Source organism: Triturus cristatus, chromosome 3_2 (assembly GCF_964204655.1).
Source record: "Triturus cristatus chromosome 3_2, aTriCri1.1, whole genome shotgun sequence".
Lineage (NCBI taxonomy): Eukaryota > Metazoa > Chordata > Amphibia > Caudata > Salamandridae > Triturus > Triturus cristatus.
The window spans coordinates 452,363,235-452,382,464 of record NC_140584.1 but is presented as its reverse complement, the minus strand read 5'-3'; the positions used below and the strand labels follow the sequence as shown (position 1 = coordinate 452,382,464).

The following is a 19,230-nucleotide window of genomic DNA, read 5'->3' as shown; positions in this document are numbered from 1 at the left end:
TGGAGCTTCTTTTCTTCCCATCTGTCATGCAACTCTGCTAGCTCGGGAGGGAGTTCTTCCTCCATTAAGACTGGCCCACAGGCAATGCTGGGTCATCCACCTATTCCAGATGCAATGTTTGTTCCTCCTCCTCCAAAATGGCATTCCCATCCTCTGGGTGCACAGCTGCATTCCTGGCTGCTAACCAGGCCCTCAGCTCCTTTTGAAGCTCCTCCCTTTTAGTGTTTTAGTGGAACCTTCTAAAGAACATTTAAGCTCCCTGCAGAAACCATTGAGCTGGGACACCATGTAGGTTTCCAACTTCTCCTGCTCAATCTCCACTATTCCAGTTGCAGCTAAAGGCTCTCCAGATTGAGACATGGTCGATGTAAAAACTCCAGAGGATGTAAAAACTCAGGAGGTTGCAAACATGAGGGAAAAGAACAAATAGTATGTTGGTATGTTATGGTTTGAGATATGGAATTAGTGTACAGCAATCACTGTAATACACAATTACAAGTCCTATCCTCACTGCAAATCACCAATGTTAGAAATGGGGCCTCTAGTTGGCAGGGTATGCACCCTGTCTAAGTAGTGACCCACACTCTAGTCAGGGTAAGTGTAGCACACATTAAAAGTTTACCTGTGCTCACCTTCAGGTAGCTTGGCCCAGAGCAGTCAGGCTAAACTACAGAGGCAATGTGTAAAGTATTTGCACACACACACACACACACACACACACACACACACACACACACACACACACACACACACGCACCCGCACACGCACACGCACACGCACACGCACACGCACACGCACACACACACGCACACGCACACGCGCACACACACACACACACACACACACACACACACACACACACACAGTACCACGGTAAAAAAACCATAAATGTACTCACAGGTTTTAGAAAAATAGTAACCCTGGGCTTCGTGCTCCGCTTCCCCCACGGAGTGCACGTAGCGCTGCCTGCTTCGCCCTTTACAAAGTAGGCGTAGCAGGCAGCGATACGTACACACCGCAGCGAAGCAGAGCTGCCCGCCACCTGCCTCCCACCCGCCCTAATTTAAAAATAATTCACAGAAGGGTAAAGGTAAATAAACCTCCTTACCTTCAGAGCGGCGTCCCGGGGCTCCCTCTTCTTGCTGACAGTAACTTCTTCAGGCAAATGCGCATGCGCGGACGCCCGCGCTGGCGCATTTGCGTGAAGAAGTTACCGTCAGAAAGAAGAGGGAGCCCCGGGACGCCGCGCTGAAGGTAAGGAGGTTTATATGTACTTTTAACCTTCTTTAAATTATTTTTAAATTAGGGCGGGCGGGAGGCGGGCTGCGCGTAGTGGGGCTACGCGGAGCGCACGAGTGTGCGTAGATTTTGCCACACTACGCGCTGCTCCACGTAGCCCCACTACGCCCAGGCCTGAAAAATAGCCAATATTTATCTGAGTAAAACAAGACCAAATGACAAAACTCCAACATACACAAGTCAAGATATGAATTATTAAAGGTTAAATCAAAATGCAGAGCTCAGAAGTCTCTAGGTTGCGAGGGACTGGTGCAAATCCGAAATTCAGGCCGACCACAATGGACCTGGGATCTGGTACTGAGGCTCACTTGGGCCCACTGAAAACAGTTCCTTGGATCCTGGGTGCAGTCTGCGCAGCGAGGCTTTGCAAAGCTTCTCGTCGTCTGGCGTTGGTGCCAAGAAGCTGTGCGGCAAGGCTTCGTAACGGTTTTTGCAGCAATCAGTTGCAGAACCCACTTCTGAGGCCCAGGACTGAAGAGGCACCTCGGCAAGGGTAGCACTCACAGATGGCAGAGTCCAGCAGCACCAGAAGAGATTTGAGAAGTCTTTTGTGTCATCTGTAAAGCAACTGGTGCTCATGTATAGTGCTCTGATACCTTCGGGTTGAGTTGGTGCCATATACAACTAAAAACAAAAATGTCCAGTCCCTCTCACTGTCAGGCAAGAAGCAGCAAGTAACAGGCCAACACAGCAGTGCAAGTTGCAAAGTAGCAGTCCCTCCTGAAGCACAACACTCAGCAGGCAGCAGGCCAACACAGCAGAGCAAGTAGCAAGTTGGTAGATCCTCCTACAGCACAGCAGCTCTTATTCCAGGCAGAATGTCCTTGGTTCCAGTAGAGTATATGGTGTCAGAAGTCCAGTATTCATACCCATTTTTGCCTTCGAAGTAGAGAGACTTCAAAGAAAGGTCTTTGTAGTGCAGAAGACCATGCTCTTCCTGGCCCTGGCTTGAGACACACTACAGGGATTATGCAGCTCTTTGTGTGGGTACAGGTACAGCTGTACCCTGGTGCAAGTGTCAACTTCTCCCACCACGCTAGCTCAGTAAGACCCATCAGCCTGGTGCTGGGCCATCAGGATATGCAGGGCACACTTCATCTCCCTTTGTGTGTGACTGTCTAGAGTGAATTTATAAATCCCAGCTGTTACCCAGACGTGTATCTTGGGACAGGCAGAGGCACAGAATAGTTAACATAGAAAAAGCCAACTTTCTAAAAGTGGTATTTTCAGACCTGCGATTTGAAAACCAACTTCACTAAAATATGTGTATTTAAATTGTGAGTCCAGAGACACCAAACACCCATTTTCTATCTGCTCCCAATTGGAAGTTACAATTGTAAAGTTTTACAAGGCAGCTCCAATGCTAACTTATGGACAGGTCTTGCTGAAGCGAAAAAACTAATTTAGCAGTTCTTCACTACCAGAACATGTAAAACTCAAAAGCACATTTTCTTCCTTTCAAATACCTCACACTGCCCATGGGGCTATCTTGGGCAACCTTAGGGGTCCCTTACATGTAATAAAAGGGAAGGTTTGGGCCTGGCAAGTAGGTGAACTTACCAGGTCGACATGGCAGCTTAAAACTGCACCCACAGGCTCTGCAGTGACAGGCCTAAGACAGGTTTGAAGGGCCACTCATGTGGGTGAAATAATCAGTGCTGAAGGCCCACAAAAAGCATTTTATTTACAGGACCTGGGCACATGTAGGGCACTGTATTAGGGACATACCAGTAAATCAAATATGCCAATCATGGAGAAACCAAATGCCATGGCATTTTAAACACAGTGCACAACATGCACGTTAGCACTGGTCAGCAGTGGTAAAGTGCTCAGAGTCCTAAAACCAGCAAAAAGGAAGTCAAAAACAGAGACGGAAAAAGGGAAAACATTTGGGGTAAGCCACAAAAAAGGGCCATTTCCAAAACAGTCTGCAGTTTTTGGAAAGAGATAGTTAGCAAGTGTGAGTAATATTAAGCACAGCTTGTCATGTGGAAGCCTGGTACAAAATATGGAGCAGGCCAGAACCTGGTATAAGTGGTGAGAAAATGCAGGTTGGCATTAATTCTATGTTATACCTAAAGGCTGACTATTTTTCACTATACATAAAAACATTGCTGATTTAAACTCAGGTATGATGTATGGAAGAGCATGGACTGAGCCATCTCTTAAGGTTATAAACAGAGACCTTATACATGTTCTTAAAATGTATATTTTTGTGTCGAAGTATGCCACCAGAGGTTTACATAACTCTGAAGGTTCTGTCAAAGTTAAAATTCTTCAGCAAAGTTTAGGGAAATTATTATTTAATTTGTGGTATTTATCCTAATAGTCTTTAGCAACTGTTTATAAAGTCTGGCTTTACTAATCCAAGTCAGCCAGGTAACATAATTACTGCTTTCCTGCTCCCTTTTCCTAATTTTGTTTTGCAACTAAATAATCACTGTATACTATTTTGCACCCTTTATACACGTCTAGCTGAGTATTTTATAGAGAAGTGACAGAAGCATTAAATTCAGAAGGATTTGCATGTCTGTTAAAAGTGACTGGAGCAAGACTCATGAAATCCAGGGGCTGTATGAAGCACTTGAGCAAAGAATTACACATACTTTTTTGAATGTCTGTATTATACACCCCCTACATTTTAGCTTTTCTGTTTATCTCATAGTTCAATATCAGACTTTCATTAGGTATGCCACAACAGACTGCCCAAAATATGCAAATATCATTAGAGACATATAGGGTAAAATGTGCATTGAGTATGTATCCACTATCAAGAGTTGTACCTTCCAACAATTGGTCTCTCAGCAGAGCTAAATTATTACTGTCAATCATTCACCAAAATCTGATATCCTACAGCTAGTAAATAGACGCTGGTGGACCTCGTCATGAATTGCTTTATAAATAGAAGACACTAGGGAGCATATTCACAAGGATCTATTGCAGAGTCAACGGCACTTTATCGCAGTCAAAGTAGCGATAAACTGATTGCCCCAATCACAAGCTGGTGTTAACATCCCACAGCACCAGTTTACCCGCGATAGCAGCCGCAAAAAACATCGCCTGCAACTATCGCAAATGAGATGCAGAGTAGGCGTTCCCGTGCCAAAATCCGTGACAACACCACACCTCAACATTCTCAACGACCAGCCAGATCAGCGATAAGAACACAAAATAGGTGATAAGGCGCGTTAGCACCTGGAAACTAACACCTGCTCAGACCTGGTGCAAAGTCGGACGACAGCCTGCACCACAAAAAGGAGCCCAGCCCACAGCCACATCGGAAGGGCAACAGATGCCATGGAGCCACTGGTCATGTGGCCCGGACACCCAAGAAGGCCACAACACCCACCGTCCCCACCCCAGGACCCCAACCCCCACCCGGAACCTCCTCCCGAACCACCACCGAGGCAGCGCAGACAAAGACAGCAGACCCCCAGGAAACGCACCAGCCTCACAGACCCAACATCTGACAATGTCATTGCCCACTACAGGCTCAAAAGGACAACCATCATACGCAACCTGACCATCATCGCCCAACAGGCCGACAGCACCAACACAGCGGAAAACCAACATCCCACCCCACACAAAGCTGCAGGCTGTGCTGCACCTGTTGGTCCCTGGTACCCCCCAACCAACACCTGCCAGAGTCGGAGGAGTCTCTCAGCCAGCCACATCCAAGTCCCTCACACCTGTCGTGGACATCACCATTAGCCTGGTACCCCAGTCCCTATACATCCAACACAATGCGCAGGATCCGCTGGAGACCAAGTAAGGACCGTACGCCGTAGCTGGATGCACGCACGTGTTGGGGGCAATCCACAGCACACGTCCTACCTGAGCCCACTGGTGACACAGCACACGATCACCGCAACAGAAAGCACACGTCTCACATCAATGTGCAGGCAACAACCAAACACCGTGGAACCTCCACCAATGTCGCCTCCAAATACCCAGCCAATGTGCATGATACCTCCATCCTCCGATAGTCCATCAGCAACCAGCGTTCCCAGGATGGCACCAAGAGAAATGCACAGCCCCTTGGCAAGTTCCAAATGAACATCCCACTCACCTCAACTCCACAACCATGCAACTCACAACTTTGGCAATGCACACGTCACAAACTCACAACCAACATGCAAAACAACAGGCCCACACACCAGACACGACAGAACAACTCACAATGGTAACCTAGGCAAGTCGTGAACATGAGCCATCAACGGCATGGCACCCCAGTCACACAATAGCTGAATGTGGGGAGAGGTGGCAACCAGGCATGTGTGAAGGATGCAGAAGAACCATGATTGGGAAAGTACACAATGCCAAGAGTATGCAGAACACACCCATATCCATGGCGACATACACCTCTGGTGTATGGAGTGTAGTGGACAGTGGATGCAACCATGTCATCCCAGCCAGTGGGGGAGTTCGCGGAAATGTTGCCTGTTACATCCCCCCGTAATCATGAGCAGAGCAGAGCAGAGTAGGATGGCCCGGCGTACGCCAGACCAGCATAGGGGTTTGAATATAAAGCAAGTAGCCCTGGGCGTGGTCCTCTTCCAGAAAGCCCAATGTCTCTGCCAGGGCAGCGCCTCTCACCATGCCACAAGGCCGATGCCGTCCTCGTGAGCGGAGTTGCCTGCGATCCTGTGCGCCTGCCGTACCCCAACTCGCTGGACCCCAAACCCATCAGGCCCACCCCTGCGCAGCCAGGCCACACTGATCACCTTCTGACACCGGCGTGTGTCAAGGAGGGCCCACCACGTGCCTGCGCTAGCTCCAAGCCCGAGGCCCACAACCTTGGCAACCTCCTCAGACCATCATGGCCTCCACAACACAGGCCCGCTTTAGTCCTTTCTCGATGACGTACTCTACTGCCGCCACCGGCCTACTCCATGGTCAAGTAGGTCACACATTTGGAACTGAGTCTTTATCATACATTGTCCGTGTACACACAAGAATGAAGATTCTTCTTCATTGTACTCCCTTCGGTCAGGTGGCAGCAACCATGTGCATAGCATTCCAATGACACATGGCTGTGGGCCCTTGCTGACCGCTGCCCCCGGCCTACACTGCGGTCAAATAGGTCACACACACTTACAAATTCAGCCTTGATTTATTTATGGCTGACTTGTCATTGTACATGCCTCATCGCAGACTGCATCCCCTTTTAGCCCCGGTGCCACTATGTCTATTCCCCGAGACCCATGGACACTTTCTGGTTGTACTTTGGTGGCGACTGAGTCCATGGAATTGGGGTTGTAGTCGCCATCATAGCGGTGATACTGACTTTGTGGGGAAAATGAGGCCGTGGAATTCCACCCCTCCATTTGCTGCTTCCAGACAGCTTCCACCCTCTGCATGATGCCCTGGAGGACACCTTCCACTGTCCCCCGTAACCCTCCGCAACATACACCTCGGAGATTGATGAGGACCCGCTCAGGTCGCATGGCCCATCTGACTGCACCGCAAGTCTCTGTCCTGTGGCTGGGTGCCTGTGCCGGCCCCAGTGCATCCGGGGCCACTAACTTTGTGTTGGTCATGTCCGGGACCCCTTCTTCTGAGATATTTCCCAGTCCTGAGGCGGAAGCCGGGAGCTGCCGGTACTTGTTCACATCAGCAAAGCATTTTTAAAACTGAATTTCACTGCGTGGTGTCACTTACTGTGTTTTTAAACGCAGAGGGCATCTCGCCTGATACTCTGCTCACAGCGCTCAGCTGATTACTAGCTGGCGCGCTTTCTCCTGTATTCAAAAGCGTCCGCCATCTAAGCCGGCGTGCGCGCTGACCACGCCCCCTAGAGGCCACGCCCCCTCCTCTGAATACTTAACCCTCGATCCTAGCAGCTGTCAGTCAAACCCTTTCCCAGTCCTGAGGCGGAAGCCGGGAGCTGGCGGTACTTGTTCACATCAGCAAAGCATTTTTAAAACTGAATCTCACTGCGTGGTGTCACTTACTGTGTTTTTAAACGCAGAGGGCATCTCGCCTGATACTCTGCTCACAGCGCTCAGCTGATTACTAGCTGGCGCGCTTTCTCCTGTATTCAAAAGCGGCCGCCATCTAAGCCGGCGTGCGCGCTGACCACGCCCCCTAGAGGCCACACCCCCTTTCCTCCGGGTTAAATGTGCATCTGGAGGAAGCGCAGCGGACGAGCGCCATCTGCGCGCCGAAGGCGCGCCTAAGGCAAGCCCGTCTGCGCCCGTCATCGCCAGGACATCGCCTCTCGCCAGACCCCCTGCACCAAATTCCCAGCTTAGAGTCTGCTATGACAGAGAACATCTTCTCGCACTAAATACCAACGCCAGATGCGACAAGCCGGGAGGATGTCTCGGCCAAACAGCACTTCTCTGTGAGTCCTGTAAATTTACCACTCCTAAGCCGTGCCTAGCTAGCTGCACCTAAGCCTTCTCCCCTTCGGATTCTTCAACTGAATGTTAGGTCTCTCGCAAAGCATCATGCGGAAGTCCATACTCTCATTACGGATGAAAACCCCGACATTCTGTTCATATGCGAAACCTGGCTTCATGACGACCAGACTAGCATTTTGAACCTTACGCTGCCCAATGGGTTCTCCGTAAAACTATTTAACAGAGACTCTAGGGGTGGGGGAATAGCCGTTATATACCGAACCACGTATAACTGCTCCTTCACGAAAGAAGACATCTGGGGTTGCGAATGTGCTCGCTTCAAGATTTCCATTTGCCCTCAATTCACCCTCTCTGGTCTTTACATCTATCGGCCACCTGGCCCCTCTGCCAGATTTATTGATGAACTCCTCGAACTATCCCACACTCTGGCAGTCTCCTCTCCCAACTTCACCATACTGGGTGATCTTAATCTCCACTTGGACTCCGTCAATGAACCCACCATTAAAAACTTGCTGGCCGACCTTACGGCCCTGCAGCTAAACTCCCTGGTCCACTCCCCCATTCATATTGCCGGGCACATATTAGACCCTATCTTTATCAACATCTTGGAAGCCAGTGCTGAGCCCCCTGAACCCATGGGTTGGACCGACCACTCCCTCATCAAACTTACTATCACGGCAAAAAAAACGCACGCTAAAGCTGCGGCTAACCCCTGCCACAAACGACCATGGCACAAACTGTCCTCAGAAAATCTCATTCAAAACCTAGGCGAATTCCATCTCCCCGACAACAACAGAGATATTAACACAGCCTATGCTGCTTTTCATGACTGGATTGTGACAGGGCTTGACGCCGTTATTCCTGCTAAATGGACTAAAACCCGCAGCTCCCCCTCCAACCCATGGTACAACGATACGCTTAAAACCTTACGGAAGGACTGCAAGAAAACCGAACGAGAATGGAGGAAAAACTACCTAGATAGCGACAAAGCCCTCTACCTGTCAAAATTGCGTATATATCACAAGACGATACGTACCACCCGAGCCTCCTTTTACGCAAAGGAAATTAAACAAAGCACCAACCCTACCAAAACGATCTTTAAATTGGTGCAAAGCCTCCAAAAAGTCTCCAACACTGGCTCATATATAACTTCCTCGAAACAGTGCGAAGACCTTGCCACTTTCTTCATTGAGAAAGTGAGGAAAATTTATACCTCTTTTCCTCAAGATGAGCCAGTGCCCATTAACACTTCCAACTCTGCAATGGACACGTCTAAACTGTCAAGAATACCTGACATATCTCCCGACGACCTTGCAAAACTGTGCAGACAGGTTAAATCTGGCTCCCCCACTGACCCCATGAGACCATCCAAATTCCTGGACTCATTGGAATTTTTTCTTCCCTCGCTTTCTAGCTTACTCAATCTCTCTTTTTCCTCAGCTGTGGTTCCCACCCGCTGGAAATCCGCTTGGGTCTCTCCTATTATTAAAAAGCCCACATTAGACCCCACAAAACCTGAAAACTACAGACCCATCTCGCTGCTCCCCTGGACGTCTAAACTGGCCGAAGCTCATGTCAATAAAGTGTTATCCCATCATATGCTGTCCAACCACGTCCTTGATCCTTCCCAAAATGGCTTCAGGCCAGGACATAGCACCGAGTCGGCCCTGCTGACCACCACGGAACACATTCGGGACGCCCTGGACGCTGGTCAAAGTGCCGCGCTGATCCTGTTGGATCTCAGCGCGGCCTTTGACACGGTCTCACACAGCATATTGCTGACTCGACTTGAGGCCATAGGGATCAACGAACTCGCCCTTGAGTGGTTCCGGTCCTTCCTCAAAGACAGGTCCTTTCAAGTTTCAGCCCCACCATACATCTCCCAACCCCATTCCATCGAACAGGGAGTCCCCCAAGGATCGGCGCTCAGCCCATCTCTTTTCAACCTATACGTTCAGCCTCTTGCAACAGTGGCAAAAGAGTGGGACCTTACGCTTGTATCGTATGCCGACGACACACAGCTGGTCATCACACTCTCTGAAGGCCCTTCCACCTCGGCCACTAAATTCAAGGATGGGCTAGCGGCAGTTGCACAGTGGATGACAAACAACTGTTTGCAGCTGAACGCCGGGAAAACGGAGGTGCTTCTCCTTGGCAAAAACCCTAGCCTTTGGAGTGACCATTGGTGGCCCTCTTTGCTTGGTCCCACCCCCGTGCCGAAAGACGTGGTGAAGAACCTAGGTGTTTGGCTCGACTCCTCTCTTAACTTCCAGTCCCACACAAAGAAAGTGGCAGCTACGTGTGTGGGCCTAATGAGAAGTCTTAGCCCGATACTCGGTTTCTTCGACTCTAGAACCCGCCAACTCATCATCCAGTCCATGATTCTCGCCCGGCTGGACTATGCCAATGTGCTATTCTTAGGGGCAAATAAAGCAGAATTAGCACGGATGCAGCGTATTCAGAACTCGGCCGCCAGAGCAGTGGTTGGCCTCCCACGCAGGTGCTCGGCCAGAGCTACCATCCGCAATCTGCACTGGCTGCCAATTGAATCCCGCATCCATTTTAAAACCCTCACCACGGCATTCAAAATTCTTAACTCGGACTGCCCTGAACTCCTACGCCCGCTCCTTGTTCCCTACACCCCTCAGCGTACTCTACGCTCTTTAGGACAACACCTTGTGACAGTCCCCCGCTCCAAGCTGTGTAGAATGGGTGGACGTTCCTTCAAGGTCTTGGGGGCAAGAGTGTGGAACTCCCTGCCTCTACACATCCGTACCCTAACCAACTTAACTGCCTTTCGGAAAGAATTAAAAACGCATCTCTTTTCCCTTATCTAGTCCTCTGTTGGTAATCTTCCTTCACCCCTCAGGTACTGGTTGGGTTAGCGCCGGGACGCCCCGTTGCTGGGGCAGCTGTTTGCGCTTTAAAAAACTGGATAACATAACATAACATAACATATTGGATGGCCTCTGAAGCGATGGCCTTTGGGTCATCCATGCCATGTGTCCGTTCCCCTGTGCTGTCCGCTGCCTCCGGCTTCAACTGCGGTCCACCAGGGCTCACAAATCAAATCGAATCCTGACCGGCCTGGATGTTGCATCACAGCAAGAGGCACACGCCACCACCGCCAGGACTACCTCCAACCGCCATCTGCCAGAGTCAAAATGGTGGTCCTGACAGACTTACGGAGTTACTCTCACCTGTTGTGGGTGCCATCATCAGACTGATACCCTGCTCGGCACTCCAGGTGCCACTAACTCAGTGCACCGCAAGCCATCGTCCGTTACTGATTGAGTTTTGTGGTGTGGAGAGGTTGCGCAGCAATGTCACCTCAAGCAGTGTGGGAGACCTGGGACGTTGATGAGAATGATGATGCAGGTCTAAAACACTCTACTGTATCTGCATCAGGAATATCTCGAAGGGACACAATCGGAAACTTTTTCTTCACATGGGCAGGCTAGTAGTACCCCAACCTCAGTGCACTGCAACTCACGGACACTTCTGTTTGCATGTTGGGTGTCCTCTGGACTTTCTCCGACTCCCTCCATGTTGCTCAGCAGTTGACTCTGTTATGCAGGTGTTTTCAGTTTCCGTTGCACTGGTGTCCACTGTTCAAGTGGCTGCCAGCACCAGGCACTCCATGCGTGCTGGCTTACACTCACCTTACACACATCCAGCACAGGCATCACTGTACTTGTGGCCCTGCCAATAAAGGGGCCGGGCGCACGTGTCTGTAGCCAGCTCAACATAATATCTGCGTGTGTCCCTGTGGTCTTGTTGTATGCATGAGGGCCCTGGGCTCTACGACATTACATTGTGCTGTATACAGCGGATGCAGACATGTCACTGCAGGCAGCGGGTTAGAGCTTGAACATGTAGCTTTGTCGTCATCCACTCAATTCATTAGGGGAGTGGCCTGGGCCGTCATACGCAGAGCCAAAGTGGGTGTGTGACTGCTATTTGCATGCCCCTGTGCTTGGTTCTGTACTGTGAATGTGCATCTGCATGTGTCTCTATGGCAGTGTGGGTCTCCTTTGTGGGGTGAAGGGTAACAGACACCAACGTATGTGATCTAATTCGCCTTCCATGGGTTCAGACCCCACCCACACCTGTTCGGCCACCTCCTTTTGGCGTGCTGACACATGGCATTGGGGTGCCATGTGTGGGTGGGTGAAGTGTTGTGAGCCAGCTGTGCTTGCGGGTGCTTCCTGCTGTGTGGTCTGTTGCAGGCTCTGTGTTCTCCACTAAGTAGCTTGGCTGCCCGGGTCCTGGTGGTGGGCTGATGTAGGGCATCGGTGTTGAAGGTGTGGTGGTCCTCTCTGGCATCACAGATGTGTTGTCTTCTGTGCTCTGCTGGAGGTGTTGTGTGCCCCTCTGCAATGTGAAGGGGAGATGCATGTTGACATTGTGTTGACATGTATGTTGGCGCATTGTTCTGGTTTACATGCAGACTGTATGACAATGTACAATGTACATTGTACATTGTGACTGTTTGGGAGGTGCTGAATACTGCTGCGGGACAGTGTACATTTGGACTGCTCGACGGATGTGAGGTCCTAGGCGTACATTTCCATTTCACAGTTTCCTTCTCTGTCAGATGTAGTAGGCATGCTTCTGTGCATGTGCGGAGCCAGTTGGGTCCTCTGTTCTGCAGTGTCAGCTTTGCGCATTGTACCATGTTGTGGTCAATGTGGGTGTGCTGTTCTTGCTATGTGTGTGTGCTGCAGTGTGCCAGGGGGATCAGGGACATGATCCTGGGTAATTGTGGGTGTGCAGTGTGCTACACCTCGTTGTGCATGTGTGCCATTGTGCCTATCTACCCCCCGTCCCGCCAGTCCCTAGTCGTTACTCACCCTGTTGATGTTGTGTCAGGTCCTCTAGAGTTGTGTCCGTACTACCTACTCCTTGCACCGTCTCCACACTGATGACTGTGGCCTCGGTTTGCTGCAGCTCCTGTCACCATTGCAGCCTTCCTGTTGGCAGCGGGTTTAGGTTGTCACATCATTGTCCTCCTAGATTGGTCTCCTCGGCACTCCGACTATATTCCAGGTGGTCTACTTGTGGGTCAGTTGATGGTAGTGTTCTGTCACCTCCGTGATGCTAATCTGGTTTTGCTGAGGACAGCACCACGTCTTCCTCGCCCTCTTCTCCTCGGCCGTCCCTGTTGTTCCTTGCTGGTGGTCTGTGGGGGTTGTGGGGTTCGCGTTGGCCTCTGCACTCGGTCAGGGTGCATCCATGTTGCTACGCACTTTGGATTCTTTCTGGTGTCGTCTTTGTTGCTTTTATGGCACATTTTCCCACCAGACGCGTGGGATTTGCAGGCCTGCTGCTGGTTTTCGCAGCTTTTTGTATCACGATTGGCCTCATCGCATGATTTTTTGCACTGGCGTTTCGCATGATTTTTTGCACTGGCGTGACATTTGACACGTTATCAGGTGACTATCGCATGCTACCGCCGCATTGTGAATACTTGGTTGGCACGGCGTAAATTTCCCGCAATAGGCTGTGATGTTGAGAGTTGCGTTAAGCTACTCTTGCGGTAGTTATCACACGTTCTTCTGAATATACCCCTAGGAGTACGTAGGAGAGATATCGTACTTCCCTTACTTCTGTGCTACCCAACAGGAATCCCTTAGAAGGCAAACTCAAAATATCAACAAGAAATAAAGTGGACTATTGTAGTAATAATTTACGGAAATGTCATAACAATAGACATGGGTGATTCTGGCTGCTCTAAATGGCTAACCGACAACGTATTAACCTATCTCAGGTGTGCTAAGATTATCTGAAGACATAGAAAATTGCATAATATTTCAAAAGAAATTATATGAAAAACAAAGGTTACAGGGACGTTATAGATAGGCTCTAATTTCACTCATACAAACTATAGAAATATACCAATTACAGTTAACTGAGCTAACTATAACTTACGCCCCGCAATGCACTGCTTATGACCTCACATATTACATCACTCATGACATTGTCAGTGATATCACTATGATAGATATATATACGTATATGTAGATATATATGAGTAGATGGATAGATAGATAGATAGATAGATAGATAGATAGATAGATAGATAGATAGATATTCTTTTGTACATATCCAACAAATCCCCTCCAAAATAAGTTTTAACAAACCACCTACTCATTCAATGCATATGGTTTTATTTTTGAGATTCCATATAAAATCCATTGATGAGTAAATGGATCTAAATGTTTCGACTAGCAAAAAGAGAGTTGGTCACCATAGCTGCCATTTTGAACCAGGAAATATGGAAGATATTTTACAGTTACCTGTGAAATATGGATTTTATCATTATAATGACAGTGCCCACCACCAAAAAAGGGCCGCAGCACAAGCCCCAATGCCAACAGGCCTGTTTGCAAACATCCCTGCACCCTGCCATACGATGCAGGAATGTTTAGTGAGGCACCACATGTGCCCCAGGGCCCATAGCGTTGGGCCCAGGGCCCTAGATGGGGCCCCAAAAAAGCCTTTCTGCCTGATTTTTCACGTCGGAAGAACCGCCCTGAAATGGCTGGTGGAAAGGTGGATCATATTTCCCACTGCGGGGCCTAAGAAGGCACCGCCTCCATAGTGGGGAATGCGATCTAACGGCTTTGCGAGCTGTCGGTCGGTCCCTGTGGCAATTCGGTCCAACTGACCGCATCGTAATGCAGAGGTCTGACCTTGGCTGTAGATATCACTGAGACTGACACCGACCGCACGTCGTTGTCGGCCCCTTATATTGAAGTTATTACTTTGTTCTTAAATATATTTCATTATTTTTTTTTATTTGATCATAACCACGAAAACTTTACATTATTTTGACTCTTCACTTCAGAATTCTAGAACAAACTTTGGAGTTTAATTTGTTTTTAAACTGAGTACAATACTTATTTAATTTCTCCTATTAAATTCTGATGAGCTTTTTAATTATGAACCATGAATGGTGTTCTGGGTGTCATCCTGCGCATGACAATTTAAGTGCTCAACATGGAGATGCAACTGGTGTATTGGGTGCTCTAAATCTCATGCACTAAAGTTAAGTGTACCTCACAACTTGATATGATTTTTTATAAATTATATATTCAGTAATATATTCTCTATCAACTACAGAGGTGTTTGAACTGAGAAGTTTGATAATATGATATATTCTCATTGGACATTTACCCTAGAAAATCTGACACATTTTAATTTTAACATACTATGTTGTGGGCATTTATATTGCTACCAGCGTCGATCATTTCTTATTAATCTAAAGTGTATTTATTTATGTTGGTGTGATAATTAGAAGGACATAAACAAATATTTTCACTTGTCTCGCTTTCTTTTTTCAGTTTTGTCTATTTCTTCCTTATTTTATTATGTTACATATGTCATTTGTTTTTTTATATAAAGTCATGAGGATTTTTTAATTAAACATTTGTGATAATTGTCAATTATTGTTTGAAACCTTTCGAAAGTAATGTTTTCCCTGAAGAAGCAACATTTAAAGAAAAAGAAAGCAGCAAAACACGTTGCCTAATTGCGTGTCTGGTGGTTTTATACAGCTATGCAAGTTTATTTTAATACTTTCCAAGATGGTTATTTGAATATGAGATAAAGAATAATGCCTATAGAAGCAAATCACATTTGTGATCTCAATATCTTCTTGTTGGAATCTGTAGAACTTTAAAATTATCAGACTTTTTAGAATCACGAGGCATGGTGGACAGAATGTTACGGCATGATCATCTAATTTATGTGGAATTTAAAATTAGACCACACATTCTCTGCCAGTGTTCTTTTAATCTGCTTGAACTAGAAACAGCATTTTTGTGAAATCTCCAATTATGCAAATTACATGGCAAATATTGTCAATTCACAAATATGTGGTAAATGTTGCAGCCATGGAATTGCATTTATCCCAGACCTTCACCATTGTCCACTGTTTTAAGAATAATATATTCATCGAAGGCAAACAAAACCTAACCATCCAAATTCGAATCAGTGGTCGTTGTTAGCTGCACTTTTTGAAGCCAGCTTGTCCACGTTAATAGCCCCTAGCAAAACATGTAATAAAAATACCCAACAGCTAGCATGTGTAACATGGTTTTTATTCTGTCATACTAGGAATCTAGTGGCATTTACTAAACACTCAGCCTAAGTCACCAATGAGGTTTAGTCATCATAATGAGTGTTCCCAAACCAATCTGAAGAGCTTTGGCGTTGTCATCGCACTAGGATTATGCAGCAACGAAGGACCACATATTGTGGCATGGTGCTCTAAATTGTGCCCAACATTAGGCAAATCATGTGGCACTTTCTCCGGATGTAATATTGTCCTCCAATGGAATGAGAACCAATATTTGTAAAGAAATGTTAAACTGCAAGTGTGGCAAATTCATAATTTGGTAGTAAACACCAGAGCCAAAGACATGAAATATTTAATTGGGGCTGGAAATAGGGGCACAGAAGGTGCTATAGCACCCCCAAATTAAACTTGAAAGGTTTTAGACTTTTGCTCGTTGCTTTATCAACAATCTATTTGTGAAAGCTAAATAAAACCTAAATATTCGAATGCCAATCAATGTTCAATGTTAGCTGCACCTTGAAGAGAAAAGCTTACAAATATTTACCTTTTATAAACAAAATGTGTTTTTTTAAATAAATGTTTTTTTTCTAAAATGGTCGATTCTCAGCCAGACAGTTAAGTATTGTTATTTTCTTTTAACTGCAGGCAACCAAGCAGAATAGCCCAGTATTTTACTTTTTAATACACACTTCCCTGCTTGAAAAAAAACACACATTTTCATGCCAACTACTTTGAAATAAACGTGATATAAAAAAAATATAATGGATAATGTGTGATATAGTCCTATATTATCTGTTCGAATTCTGATGACAATTCCAAGGCACTCACTTGTTGGCCACACAATAGCCACTGTGAAGTTATAGTTAGGGTCACGTTTACCTTTCAGTGTTAGCTACCTTAGAAAACGTTGCTCTCCACTACAGTAAAACAATTCTGAATGGAATTACACTAAAGTTGGCATCAAACTTGGTTGCCTGGAATCTGTAGTTGTCGAGATGATTGCATTGTAAAGAGGAATCGTCTGAATTGTGAAATGTTAATCAGAAAAATACTTTTGCACATCTTGCCTCTTTGTTAATGGATTCTTTTCAGCTTTGGATTCTCAAATCCACCTAAGATAATACATTTGAAAAACATGCAAACATTATAGGAAGAGGGAACCTTGTTTCACTTGGTCACATTTTAAGGCTGCTTATTTCTAAGCGTAGCGTTTGGATATTCAGGCGCGGACTACATTTTTAAAAGTACCCCTTTAATATTTGTGTTTATAATTGTTTGCTCATTCTTCCCTGTTTTTAATTGTCACTCTCACCTGCACTTTAAATCGGGCCCTCACCGCTGCTTTAGCGGGTCATCCCCAGCGCGTTCGGCGCCCTTTACTGCATTCTCGGCGCCATTTTGGATAGGGGAGGCTGGCAGGAACTGACGCGACGTAGCGCTCTAGCTGGCAGGTGGTTTCTGATTAGAGGCAATCACCGGGGGAAGCCTTTAAAAGGTGCCCTCACAGGTACGACAGCATTTTAAGGCTGCTTATTTCTAAGCGTAGCGTTTGGATATTCAGGCGCGGACTACATTTTTAAAAGTACCCCTTTAATATTTGTGTTTGTAATTGTTTGCTCATTCTTCCCTGTTTTTAATTGTCACTCTCACCTGCACTTTAAATCGGGCCCTCACCGCTGCTTTAGCGGGTCATCCCCAGCGCGTTCGGCGCCCTTTACTGCATTCTCGGCGCCATTTTGGATAGGGGAGGCTGGCAGGAACTGACGCGACGTAGCGCTCTAGCTGGCAGGTGGTTTCTGATTAGAGGCAATCACCGGGGGAAGCCTTTAAAAGGTGCCCTCACAGGTACGACAGCATTTTAAGGCTGCTTATTTCTAAGCGTAGCGTTTGGATATTCAGGCGCGGACTACATTTTTAAAAGTACCCCTTTAATATTTGTGTTTATAATTGTTTGCTCATTCTTCCCTGTTTTTAATTGTCACTCTCACCTGCACTTTAAATCGGGCCCTCACCGCTGCTTTAGCGGGTCATCCCCAGCGCGTTCGGCGCCCTTTACTGCATTCTCGGCGCCATTTTGGATAGGGGAGGCTGGCAGGAACTGACGCGACGTAGCGCTCTAGCTGGCAGGTGGTTTCTGATTAGAGGCAATCACCGGGGGAAGCCTTTAAAAGGTGCCCTCACAGGTACGACAGCATTTTAAGGCTGCTTATTTCTAAGCGTAGCGTTTGGATATTCAGGCGCGGACTACATTTTTAAAAGTACCCCTTTAATATTTGTGTTTATAATTGTTTGCTCATTCTTCCCTGTTTTTAATTGTCACTCTCACCTGCACTTTAAATCGGGCCCTCACCGCTGCTTTAGCGGGTCATCCCCAGCGCGTTCGGTGCCCTTTACTGCATTCTCGGCGCCATTTTGGATAGGGGAGGCTGGCAGGAACTGACGCGACGTAGCGCTCTAGCTGGCAGGTGGTTTCTGATTAGAGGCAATCACCGGGGGAAGCCTTTAAAAGGTGCCCTCACAGGTACGACAGCATTTTAAGGCTGCTTATTTCTAAGCGTAGCGTTTGGATATTCAGGCGCGGACTACATTTTTAAAAGTACCCCTTTAATATTTGTGTTTATAATTGTTTGCTCATTCTTCCCTGTTTTTAATTGTCACTCTCACCTGCACTTTAAATCGGGCCCTCACCGCTGCTTTAGCGGGTCATCCCCAGCGCGTTCTGCGCCCTTTACTGCATTCTCGGTGCCATTTTGGATAGGGGAGGCTGGCAGGAACTGACGCGACGTAGCGCTCTAGCTGGCAGGTGGTTTCTGATTAGAGCCCTATATATCGCCGTCATGCTGATGCGCAGCGTGTTCGCGCAGCGTGTGCGCCGTACTCACGCCGGAGTCACGCCAGAGTCCAGCCCGTCTGCGCCCGTCCGCGCTAAGGACGGGCTGGACGGCGTTAGGACAGATCACAACGACCGGGAGAATACTAGGACAGTATATACGAGGCAGGAGTTCATCGCTTTAAAACCGTCCAAACTTCCATGTCATCACGGGTACGTCCCGGAGGGATTCTTGACCTCCCCCAACTGTCAATGTTTTCGCTCCTCTGTCCGGGGACCGATTCATGCAGCTGCTGTTCCAAGGCCTAAATTCGACATTAAGGTGAGGAGCAACACGGGTTTTCTCTTAAACGCGAGGTCCTTAATTAAAAATAATCTCGCTTTTAAGGATTTTGTACTGACTAGAGTCCCGGACTGGGTTTTTATAACTGAAACCTGGGCAAAGGATTCCTCAGGTCCTGATCTTGTGGAGGCAGTCCCGGAAGGCTACAACTTAGTGAGAATAGACAGAGTGGGTCGGATGGGGGGAGGGATTGGCATTCTTCATAGGGACCATCTGTCCTGCCACATTATTCCTTTAGAGGATCTCCAGGAGTCTTTTCAGGCTCTCCAATTCTCCATTAATGGAGCATACGGAGTGCCGTTTAAGGGC

General features: G+C 47.5%; 1 protein-coding gene across 2 annotated transcripts in view; it reads right to left on the bottom strand.

The window, feature by feature from the left end:
* The window catches only part of USH1C (USH1 protein network component harmonin), a 739,024-nt gene that overhangs the window by 471,114 nt on the left and 248,680 nt on the right, over window positions 1-19,230 (bottom strand). The window lies entirely within an intron of this gene.